At 41.4% G+C, this 12,536-nt stretch overlaps 1 protein-coding gene across 2 annotated transcripts in view; it reads left to right on the top strand.

The window, feature by feature from the left end:
- Positions 1-10,864: 10,864 nt before the first annotated feature.
- The window catches only part of LOC135493989 (valine--tRNA ligase-like), a 39,571-nt gene continuing 37,899 nt past the window's right edge, over positions 10,865-12,536 (top strand). Inside the window, exons 1-2 of one of the 2 annotated variants that reach the window (XR_010448337.1) lie at positions 10,865-10,929; positions 11,232-11,319. The gene's annotated coding sequence lies outside the window, so the exon portion shown is untranslated. Of the gene's footprint in view, positions 10,930-11,055; positions 11,320-12,536 lie in introns of those variants that run through there. The other variant, XR_010448336.1, reaches the window with a different exon arrangement.

Below are 12,536 nucleotides of genomic sequence, written 5' to 3'. Positions count from 1 at the left end.
CAGCCGATATAATTTGGTTTACGCTAAGCTTCGACTTCTTCTAAATCAGAGAAATAAGACTAGCCAATATAATTTGGTTTACGCTAAGCTTCGACTTCTAATTATTTTGTGCTCACAACTCAAGCTGTTTGAAATGTGAGTGGTCCAGCAACAGGCTCCACATTAGTGGCTCAGCGGGGAACGCGAATGATGGCTCTCAGCCCCAACACACATAGCCCAGCTCATAGTAAACGAACGGTAGCGAGAGGCAAGCTGATATGTTAGCACTCAACTTCATATCCGAAGCACGCTAGCCTATGCTATACTGAATATGTCAGGATGCACACTTTCATTTCTAAGTTGTGCGTACCCTGCTATCGTATCGTTACACCAAAATGATAGAGACCCTGGCAGTCACTGTCCGTATCCTGTATTTTTACAGACAGAATTCTACTGGTATAGACTTTGTTTCGCCGATTACTAAATGATACATAAACTCAATGATTAGTACCAAAAAATTCTGAGTGGCCTTGAGATACATTGCGCTTATTTGACATCTTTGAGCGTTGTAGTTCTCTGGTACCTGGGGACAAGAGCAGAGGGGTGTGACATAACCAATAATCTCCACCAAGTTCAGGCCCTTGTTCAGCTGGCCACGTGTTGACTATTTCATTTGTGATATTTCTGTTGTTGTTACTGTTGGTCTCATAAAAAATTTTGTCAGTTTTAAAGCCGATTGTTGTAGAAGGCATCTTGACACGCAAGGCTCTGAGATCACAATTTCCCTTCAATGAGGGTTGGTCTTGTTGGAATCAGAACAAGGAAGGATTGAGTGTGAGGTTTCAAGTTATTTTGACAATAGCCCACACTTTCATTGATCAGCGAATATTGTCCATTTCACGAAAATATGGCGCTGCGTGCAAAAAAAGTCAGAAATGGCTAGGAAAATTTTTCAGTATTTGTGATCACAGTCACAACAAAACTAGGCACATGTTGCTCTGAGCTTGGCAGGTTGAGACGGGCTGGTTGTTCATTTCACTGTTGTCTGCCGTTTGCGAAATCTGAGTATACCAATCTGCATTTTCTGTTTGAAATCACCTGAAATCCAAAAGGGACCATATTGGTTCAGTTACAGTGCATTGATTTGCTGTGACTCGTTAGGGGCAACACCTTCTTGCAAAATTCAACTTATTATTTACTAAGCTCGAACTATTTTGTGAAATCCATCGGGCTATCATTGTAATTCTAACACGAAGTTTCATCTACAAATTGGAAATTATCGCCTGTTTTCATCATCATGGCATCTAGATGTATAACAAAATGAAATACTGTGGAGAATAAACTTGGAAAAAAACAGTGTTGGCCTCTTGTAGGCTATACAAACTACGCTATCCAGTATATGAATGATGTGAAGGTGAATTCTACCTGTAGGCCCCACCACTTCCTACTTCCATGGGTTTCTTGCAAGCCATGTGATTTGTAACACATACCTTGGACTCTGAATATATCATATCCTGTAAAGCTTAGAAATGCCAAGTGTTTTGTTGGTTGGTGGGATGGGCAGTTCGCCGGAACTTGTGGCAATCAATCTTTTTAGAAACCTACTTTGTGAATCTTGAAGTAAGCTTAAGTTAGACTTTGGATAAAAAGCTTTCCACAGAGAGGCACTGCTCAAAGTGCGCCCCTGCTCAAAGTGCGGCCCTGAGTATTGACACCAAATGTTTTTGAAACCGCTAGTTTATGCTTTAGTTTAAAACCGTGCTGAGTGAACACTGTTGGAGAAAAAACTGTTCCGGATGGGGTTGTTAAAATGCTGAATTAAAGTTCGCCTTTGTCACGATTTCATCAAAACATGAAACAAAATGTCCGGGAATCTTTCCGATTTTGAGCAATCTAGGCATCGGTGAACAAAACCGGATGCATTTGCCAGGGTCTGTGGCTGACATGAATATGAGACGAGGGTTAATGGATGAATACCACTCCTTTAAAACATGCCACATGTCCACATGTAATTCATTACATTTACATTGTAAATCTCTTACATATACAGTGCATGCTGTGTGCGGTAACAGTTGGCTGTACATGTGAGGGTCTAGCCTTGGAATTATTAGTCTAAAAGGCCTACACAGTGCATGTAGGTCTAGGTCTCTTGCAGAGAGATTTTGCTAGTCTTGAATAGGATTGGTGGGCAATAAATTCAAATAGACGTTTGAGAATTTTTCCCTCGACGATCAGTGGAAATTTGATGTCACAACTGCAATGTTGGTGTACATGATGTCCCAAGTCTTTTAAGAATATACATCATATTTCACAAGCACACTAATGATTGTCATAAGAAACTTGAATCTATCTTTCTGTTGGCAGTCGTCGTACCAATTATTTCAGCTAGCCGGATTGAGCACATACTTTCGACAATTTCCACTGACACTCGCTTTCGTAAACACTCTAAAAAACTTGCTTCGAGCATTTCCCAGAATTTCTCAAATGTTGATTTGGCTGCTCCTATCTAATCCTTGTCGACTGCTGTATAATGGTCGCCATGGAAACCATCCTGAGTGTGCCAGACCAAAACGCTTCTAAAACCCAATATCTGGAAGCGATGCCGAAGCTCGTTGCAGCGTTGGTGGAATATTTCGGTTGGAGCTCATGCCGAGTACCGTAGACCCCGGTATAGAGGCTGTGAGTGTTAGAGATGAGGGGTTTGTGTGGTGGCCGTATTCTCAGAAGGGAAGAGGGTGGTTTGCTTCGAACCTGTACTGTAGCCGGGTGATCCCTCCTGCTCCAGTTACTGTGTTGTCTCCTGTTAGGTGGAGAGATTATTCAAGAAGCTAAGAGCAAAAACTATAAAGTCAGTGCTTCGTTTAGTGAAGATACAACAGTTTCTGAGATAAAAGCCAAGAATCAGTAAATGTTATCAAAATTGAGAATGTCTTCCTTGATTATTTTGAATGTGTCAGGCCGACACATTAAAAAACGATGCCGCCATTGGGCTAAAACTTTAAAACTTCCACATTTTGATCACCATATATACGACTGAATAAAAATTCTTTTCTGGGCACTCTGTAAGGATCTGCAATGCAGATCTCATCGAATCCAGCATCTGGAAAGTGGGCTCCTTGAAGACTAAACAGCAGGTGTTTCGTTAAGGCTCAGTCATCAAGTAAACATGGATTATGTCTTCTTGATGACTTCATTGACTGCTGTTGATTTCAACAAGATTTTGAACAACAACTTGGCCGTATTACTGTCAGAATGATGAAAACTTGTCGACTTGTCAATTTCGTATCGAGTAAAAAGTGCTAACACAGGTGACAACAAGATAGCAGCCTAACAAAAAGTTCTTTTGACATTTTTACCATTTGTTGATTTAATTATCTCAATGTATTGTATCAGTATTCAAGCTGTACCATGCCTGTCAGTCGCAGCGTTCTCCAAAACAAATTTCTTACCAACTCTATGATACAGTCAGAGTATTATTTTTTTGTCCGGGTGCTAAAATGGGAACTATGCCTTGGACAAAAAGCGTAGTGGAGAAGGTTGGTCATAGTGGTTTCAAAGAGTTGTGCAACCGAAGACATTTTCCGCATTGCCTTTAACCAAGCCTTGATCTGCAAATATGTCCAAGCATTCCTCACAGCTCTCCAATCCCAGGATGATTATGCTTTCTCTTTTCATACAGCTTTCACTTTCTGTCTTCAAGTGTCAGGACCAAGTTTCCAGTCGCACCAGCACTGGATGAATCCCGTAAATCAAACATGTCAAGCATATTTAGCAGGCAATTTGGGTTTCATCAGTGCCAAATTCCCATTTCTCAGTCAGCTGTTACCAAAGTGTACAGTACACAAAGCTGAGACCTCACATCAATGACCCCGTCCCAAACCTAAGACCTAATCAAAGACTTTCAAAATCAAAGACTTCACATCAAAGACCAGACAAAAACTGAAGCTCTCGGTGTCGAGGGATTTTTATGTCCCGAAAGTTACAATATTTCACTGTTGGTCGTAATTTTGTGCGACTCAGAATTTGCAGTGTCAGACTAGTTCCTGAGCCTCCTCTGGTGGGCGGTTACTGCCGTCCCTCTATTGGTAGGAACAGGAACCATTCTGCAATGTTCTCTCTCTTCATGGGCCCATTGTGTTCTAATATTCAGGCTGTGTATAGTTTCTTGAGATGACGTGCTGTCAAGTGCCAGTTTATCATTGGTTGTACATATTCAGGTGTAAATGTGCGATATATTCTCAGATAGGTTCAAAAAGTGATGATTGGTCAGTGGAGAGACTTGAATTTGGATAAATGGTATCGTTGAGTTGAGCAGGGTTCCCTCTAGAGGGGGCTGGGATGGGTCCCTGTCCCCCTCGCCTTCAGAGACCAAATTCCCAGAAAAGCCGTTGTCCCCCGGAATTCGTTTCTGGAGGGACTACAGTTGAGATTCGTCTCAAATGGTAAAGGGGGGGGGTCATAATGGTTTAAACAATACGAGAAACAGAAGCCCATATTATTCAGGTTACCAGCACCGGCTTAATTCGCATCAAAGAATGAGGCTGAACATTTTCTTGAAGGCAATGTTGGGTTGGAAGGTTTTTATGAGGGGGGGGGGGGGGGGGAGATTTTACTGGCCAGTCTGTTACTGCACTATAGAGCAACGAACAAATAAAGTAGAATATTTTAACCATTTCCTTTCTGTCCTTTGAGGTAGATTGGAAAAGTGGCGTTACCATTTCTCCGATTCCAAGTCTCGCCCACTGCGATTTGTCATATTTTTGTGACCTTATGGTGTAAATCAATTGTAAATTTCAGGCCAGTAAAACTAATTGATCGAGACTGCTCGTCTGTTGTGTGTAGTACTCGTGTGGTGTCGCCTTGACTTGACATCGTCTGCTGTACATAGGCACACTCTATCCTGTACAAATCCACAGGCATGCTGCCAGGAAGGTGACTAAAGATGGTAAATTTTAACCCAAAGGGCGAGGAAAATGTATGTTTCTGAGAAATGGCGGGATTTAATGGGCAAGATCCTGTGAAAACTCATTTACAGTACTCATTCTGAAGCTCTTTAGTTGAGCCTCATAATGGTACTATGTGGCAGATTTTTGAGAGAATTTCTATGTGTATGTAATGATATTTTCTCAGAATCTCCTCCCCCTGAGGGTTAAAACACTTGTGAACGATGTACTACAACTTTATACATAATTAACATGTTTTTCAGGTTTCAGTGTTAAAGCCTACATGTAAAGGGCCTATATTAGATCAATGTGACTAAATGTAACCTAACCTAAGTCGCATGTAAAGCCTCAACTTTAAAATCAAACGTTATTATCATCAAAATGTTGTGTTTGTAATTTTTCCATCATAAAGTGTAGGTTTTTAGTGAACCTGGTGCCCAGGTAGTCCAGCATAGGATTTGTAACATCGGTACGTGGTTTGGGTTACTTTTGATTTGGGGTTTAATTCATCCATGAGAACGAATCTTGAACAGACTTGTACTAGTATACACCAAAATATTGTGGTCATCAAGTGATGCGTTGAACTTTGTCACCATGGGAACTAGAAATGGGAAATCTACCACACCCCTGCGAAGAATGTTAGCTCGAAAATATTTCAATTATCACTAAAATTTGCTCAACTTGAAGGAGTTATCCTCCTAGGACGCATTGTAGCATTCCCCTTTCTTTATGCTTTATGCGTCTCATATGGCCAGTAAATTGAGATTTGAACAATCTGAGATTTATGCTCAGAGTTTTTTCCACGAACGAGATTGCCTGCATGCTGGTGACATTTTGTCCTAATTTATTATTTTCCTTAAAGCTGACCTGTTTGAGAAATTTAAAACTGAACTGCATGAGATGTTCATAGCTGCACTGCATGGGTGTTGTTAAATTGCCCAGTGTCAGTTTTAAGGAGTGTCCAATTTATTACTTTATTTTCGTCTTTTGACACCGTCGGAAAATGAGAAGTCAATTTGTGAACTGAAGAACCTACTTTATGTATCAGTCGTAACATTACCAGTATGGTTAAGTGCAGACAGCAGTGCACCCCCCCCCCCCCCCCCCCCATCCAACCAGCCTCTGATTGGTTTAATATTTTCCCCCATCCCTGTTGCTTTTGATCCAAACGGATGACAAGATCTTGTGTAACCAACGTTATTGTGGATTGGTTGCCATGGTAACCACAATTCTTAACGGGTGTGTACGGCACAGTCTCTATAGTCGTATAGCGGTGGCCTGCGGGAGGCGATGCGAGTGGCTGGCTTGATATTTGGCGATTTCTAGACATTGACGATGGAGGCTACATACCGTATAGTCATAGTGTAATTAAAACCGCGTACAGTTTAGTTTTAGCGCCTCGTAGAAGTGCATCGTGGGTAAAATTGTAAATAGATTAACTCCCGATCATCGACAAGAAGCGGGTTCATATAGATATGGGCCTCTCTATTTTACGTCTTATGTGTATAATGTTAAAATAATAATTAATATGTACATCTATTTTTCTTGGGAAACCTTGAGGGGGTATTCTGCTTCTAATACTGTGTATATTACTGCAGAGTTCGTAATATTAGTACATGCAAAGTGTGTATGTACAACTGTACATCAGTTTGGGAAAGGAGAAAATTTTCGAACGTTTCCATATTTTGTCATTTCCCGAATTGACATGTAGTTTAGATATAACTTCGATGTGATGACAAGTATTTTAAAGTTGAGTCGGTGATATAAATGTACTAGTATTTAAAACAAACTATTGCATTGTCTCAGAGCTGTTAGGGTACTGTGGAGAATTTTTCGTTTTTTCCGTCGACATTTTGTTCTTGCGATAATTTCTCTGCGTCTTTCCTGATCAATAGGTGGCATTGTTCACAGTTTGTTCGCCGGGCCTAGAACGCGTCAATGACTACAATCATCGAAGCGGGATTATGTGAGTCGGATGATAAAATAATAACATGTACATTTTTTGAAGTTTGTATATTATTTTATCACGGTGATAGTGATGGTTGATATAGCCTGTTTCGAAATCTTCTGGCGGCCGCTCCCAGCATTTGCGATGTTGTACATTTGGGTTTTGGCGAGATGGGGATGCTGGGGGAGTGGGAACTGTAGATATAATGTGTTCGTGGCGGCCAGAATGGTGGGGTACGGTGATGCCCGCTTACACAGTGTGGCATTCTGAATCGTCCAAACAATATTGCCTGCAGTTATCAAAAAATGATCTCGATTTTTGTGCAGGTGGCAGTGAAGTGTGGTTTTTGTGCAGTTGTCAAATTTTAACTCTTTAAGAATTTTAAAGGCCTTGGTGTATGTAGGTGATGGAGTTGAAGTCTGCAACCTCAAATGGTATTTTGTTAAAAAGATCATCGTTACTTGTTGGTAGGTGATGAAAAATCACGTATGGATGAGGTTGGTTAAATACCATCAACCTCTTGAGATCTAATTTTGAAGCATAATTTTTTTCAAGGGAGCAAAATGTACTTGGAAAGGACACTGGACCTACTACTTGTACAGAGGATTTTGCTGTTCTCAAACGCTGATTATCTGTAAGATTTGATCAAAACATACATTTAATGATAGAAGAACACTTCACTGCCTGGAACCAATGTATAAGCGCACAGGATAGATTCAAGGTGACTCACACCATATTGTGTAAACGGGTGTCACACATTTCGAAGCCTGTCAGGTTTTTTTCGACAGGAGTATTCAGTGGCTATATATGAGGCTTAGGAAGCATGTTGGAATAGTTTCTGACATGTAGGCTGTACTTGCTCTATGTCTTGTTAGCCTGCTCAGTTTGGTGTAAAAAATGGGTCCGTTTGGACGCGTGATTGTACAAATAATGATGCACTGGTGGTAAACTGTGATTATACCTTGTGATTTTGGGGTTCTCGAACAGACTGTGAAAATCTGCCAAGATTTGGGTCATTTCAAAATCCTCAACCAAACTGAGAAATGATTGTCTGTTGTAAGCCAAGTTGAGCAGATTCGGGTTAAGATTATACATAGGGTGCTGTACATAGTTGTACAGGATTGTCTGCAAACTTGGCTGGAACAGATTCGGTAAATCAACAGACCTATCAGTATCACCCCTCCGTGGCCGGAAGTGATCTTGCCCACTGTACAGTAAATGAAGAGTTGGATCACTTCATTTTGGCCAAAAAGGGGTCGGCAAAACTTTGGTTCCTGATCTTTCACAAAATTCTTCATTTAGTTTGGGGGGATTTTTGTATAACTGAACAGTCCTTTTATTTTCACAAGAAATTGGTGACATTTCTTGATTTTGGACATAGGTTGTTAGGGTAATTTTTAAAACCATTCTGAAGGAAAATTTTAGAACGCAGACTTTCTGGGTTTGACTTTCTGTAGTGTCAACCTTTTCATTGGGCCTGGGTGATCTCTATAAAATTGAACGATAGGGCGCGTAGATCACGGATGACTGGGGTCGCCCACGCCCAATGCAATTGGCGTCATTTACCTCTCCTTTTACATCTGGAACCAGAGTTTTGCTAATTTCTCATTTTTTTACCATTGGTGATAAGCCCACTGGAGAAATTTAACCCCAAGTCTTGTTCAGCTGTGTTTCGCTTCATGTCTGATTTGCTGTTGCAAGAAAATTCAAGGGGACCGATTACTGTAAGATCTCCCAGGAGCAGTCATGGCCTCAGCACCAGTGTAGTATTGCTGCTTGCTTGAAAGTCGTAGCAGCTGCTGACTGTGTTTTCAGCTCAACAATTTTCAGCAGTTTCTGAATGTTACGTATGTTCTACTTTCTTCAGTGGGCCACCGAAGGTCAACAAGCAGCTTCAAAAATTGGGATATCTACCACGGTGATTACGCATGTTTTCATGAAGATAAGCCTCTGGACTGATGTGAGCGTTCGGGAGAAAAATCAATCAAAAATTTCTTCATGAAATGTTTGTCTTTACATAAACGGCCAAAGTGCTGTTCTGGACTCAATATCAAAATAAATTTCCACCGACTCTTTTTAGAACGAAGCATTTTTTGGCGAGGCTGCTTCGGTCCAAGGCTTTAAGTCTCGCTCACCTCAAGCTATAGTCTATTGTATACATTCTACAGTTCATTGTATAAAGTATAGTATGTTATGTGCGCCTGGCGCGAGCGAGACTGATGTGCGTTATCTCCACACCTTTCTGACCCCTCTTTCGATCAGCATGTAGATAACATGTAATTTATCTTGGGTGCCAATTTTGTCTGTGCCCCACTGATCATACCGTGGAAATAAAATAAAAATTGTGTTATCTCTGTAACTCCTGTCAAATTATCTTTTTCAAGATTCGCACACATTGTTGACCCCCCATTTCTTATCTCCTGTCTCCCATAAGGATGATGAATCGTAGATTGTAAATACCCTTGACAAGGTCAAATGTCTATGCTCATGGCTTTGACAAAATGTGAGTCTCATCTCTTAAACTTTGCACTGAATTAACCTCCCCTCCACAATCTCCAACCATGATCAACAATTCCCAAGTCTGTGTGATGAAATGGATGACATTCGATACAACACCACTCTCTTCAGAGGTGTCAGGTTCAATTTCTTGGCGAACCCTTTCTACATAAGAAAAAGAATGGATGTAGAATCACTCTAGAAGTGTAAGTGTCCTCCTACAGTACACGACAGTCGAGAAAAGTGTTACAAATGTTGACAAACCTTCTTTTTCGTATTTACAAGGAAGAAATAGAACATGGAATTTGTGTGAACAACTTCCTAGTTCCAAGACACCAATATTCTATGTAGCGCCACAAGAAAACTATTTGTTGACCCTCTTGGAACCAGGAACTGGAAACAATGTGATGACGCTTTTAGAACCAGGAACTAGAAACTAAAAAATATTGATAATGACCTCTTTGCCCTTACCACCACGCATGAAGACCCAATATTTCTAGAAACCGCTGTTGCATTACCACCCCCATGTATTAGCTGCGGAATGATTATGTTGTGAGGAGGAAGTATCTCTGTTGTTCCTGATTGCAGGTAGACTTCCTGGTAAACTCACCACACCAATGATTAACTCTTTCAGGAGTGGGGTGTTTTGAAAACCACACCTTCCGAATGGTTAACTCTTTCATGTTGGAGTTATTAGAAAAATCATAAATTCATTGATTGATATACAGTGGAACTTCCCTTAGATCAAACCAGACGTGTTTTTTTTAATATTTGGGATGAAATAAAAACATTTTCCTGAGAAAAAAGTACCACGAAATTGAAAAAGTTAACATTATGTTTTTCGCCAACCTGTTTTTTCGACCCGTGCATTATCTTCAGTCGGATTTCTGTTGTTCTCGACTCCAGTGAACCTGGCCTGTTTATATCCCCCATTGCACTATCTGTGATAGCCTCCGGAAGTGTTTTCCCCGCTTTGAGTGGCTCTCTTGTTTATGACGTTTATATTATCAGGAGAGCAGAAGAAGCACTCGTTGTTATCGAAATCATGACCCTGGGCCTGCAACGTCCCAGGCCGATTGGAAGACTGTGGCAATGTTGACTTCTGACCCTTGGCCAAAACCTGCAGCCTTGACCTTATCGACTTGCCAGCAGTATACTGCATCAGGCACAGACCCAAGGGGGTTGCACTAGACGCAACACAACCGGAATTTCGATGAGAAATGCAGTGCACTCCCCCTCTTTCTCTGGTTCCTGGATCTGCCCCTGTGCATTTGGGATCTGACAGAGGCTCCGAGACCCATAGCCGTCTTTTTGGGTCTAAGGGGCCAAATTCCTCTTCTCCCAGAGCCCATGATCTTGCAAGAACAAGATGTTATGAGATTACCTCAAAAAATTTGCCTATGAATTGGTGACTTCATTGGCTGGTCTGAGTGGTACTGGCGGTGTAATACAATGCTGGTCTTTTCAGTAACTGTGAAATTGACATGGGCTGGTAGCTCATCATTTTCAATGGATTTTATAGGGCGACACCTTGTTCAACAGGGCATGAAGTCCCTCATGCTGGTAGGTTGAGACATGGGATGGGCTCTGGTACTGAACAATTTTGGAATGGTTTTGGCCTGGTTCACATGGTATTGAGTCTGTGTTTCCTGTGGCTGTGTGTGTGGGGGGGGGGATGATGTCGCCATGGAGATCAATGGCAATGGACAAACACCACCCCCACCACAGAAAACCTTGACTGGGTGACTTCAGCGCGGATTAGTCACAACTAAATGTCAAGAATGACAGTGACACAATGGCCATTGTTTTCACTGGAAATGACCGAGGTTTTGGCCGATTTGGACTCAGCTGAGAAAGGTTTGCAGTTTTCCAACCGAGTGGCCGTGAAGATGAAGCGGGTACATTGTGTAGCACATCCGGTAAATAACGCAAGAAGATCGCTTACAAATACAGGTAGGTTTGCCTTTCCCTTCATACACATTCGTTCAAGGAGTTAACCCTTTCATTTCAGCGTCTAAAAGTACGTTCCAGGAATGCATTTTTAATGCCCACTGCAATTGATCTAATTTTTCCATTCAGTATCCTGAAACTCTATTCCCCGCCCAAAATGGTTGCATTGATTAGTCAACATATGATTTTTATAGCAGTCATACTCGATTGGTTCATTAGATTTGTCTCACAAGTACTTCGGCATAATCATTACCGCCCCAGCTTTCGGCCATTCTTATTTGAGGTCAATTCCCTGGGGGGCGGGGGAGGATGAAATTCATCTGCCTCACAGTGCAAGAACTCGGTATTCATATGGCTATCTCTGCCAGCTGGGTATGGTGTACCTTGGTGGACAGATGCAAGTAGAGTTAAGTGCCTTGCTCAAGGACACGGAGACAAATAGCCGTAAACATTCTCAGCGTAGAGCGCACAAACTCCTTATCATGAACACGGCACTGCAACCACTCTGCCACTGATTCCACTTACATATAGGGTATAATCATGTATTACCGACAGGATGTCATGTAAATTCCCGCGCTGTATTCCCTGCCTCTGAATAACAGGGAGTGGAGGAACACTAAGTAATTCACTCCAGTTAATTGAGTCCTGATGCATTATGTAGACTTCACCGAACTGATTGATCGGTCGCGGTGACACAGAATGTTAAAGGGAAACTGGCCTCGGCTTTATCGAGTAATGGGATTTGCGCTGATGGCAAGGGAGGAGCATGCGATTGACCCTGGTTTGTGAGGCTTCCCAGAACAGATATTGATCAGGGCGACTTGCAAAATGTTAAAGGGACACTGGCCTTGGTTCAGTCTCCAGAGTTAAAAGCTGAAACTAGAACAGACCAGAACAAAGCACCCGTTTGCCCAAACTTTTAACTTCAAAATGTTTTTGAAGCACAAAATGAAATGCGTCAACATTTCTAGATTGAGATTTGCTTAGAATACAATATTTTTATCAATATCTTACTAGCGCTACTGTTCGAATGTTTAAATGTTTGCCGTTACCCGGAAAGCTAAATCCTATGAGAGTATGCCTAAACCACTTCTCACCTGTTCAACTTCTGTAGCGTCTCAAGTGAGGAGGATAGGATGTTAGCTTTTAAAAACCTTTTTTAAAGTCTGTTTCCGTTCATTCAAAAAATTTGAAAATGAAAGTTGAATTTGAAAATATCT

Source organism: Lineus longissimus, chromosome 9, assembly GCF_910592395.1.
Source record: "Lineus longissimus chromosome 9, tnLinLong1.2, whole genome shotgun sequence".
NCBI classification, from domain to species: domain Eukaryota; kingdom Metazoa; phylum Nemertea; class Pilidiophora; order Heteronemertea; family Lineidae; genus Lineus; species Lineus longissimus.
Note: the sequence above shows the minus strand (reverse complement) of the source record. Positions and strands in the feature narration are given on the sequence as shown.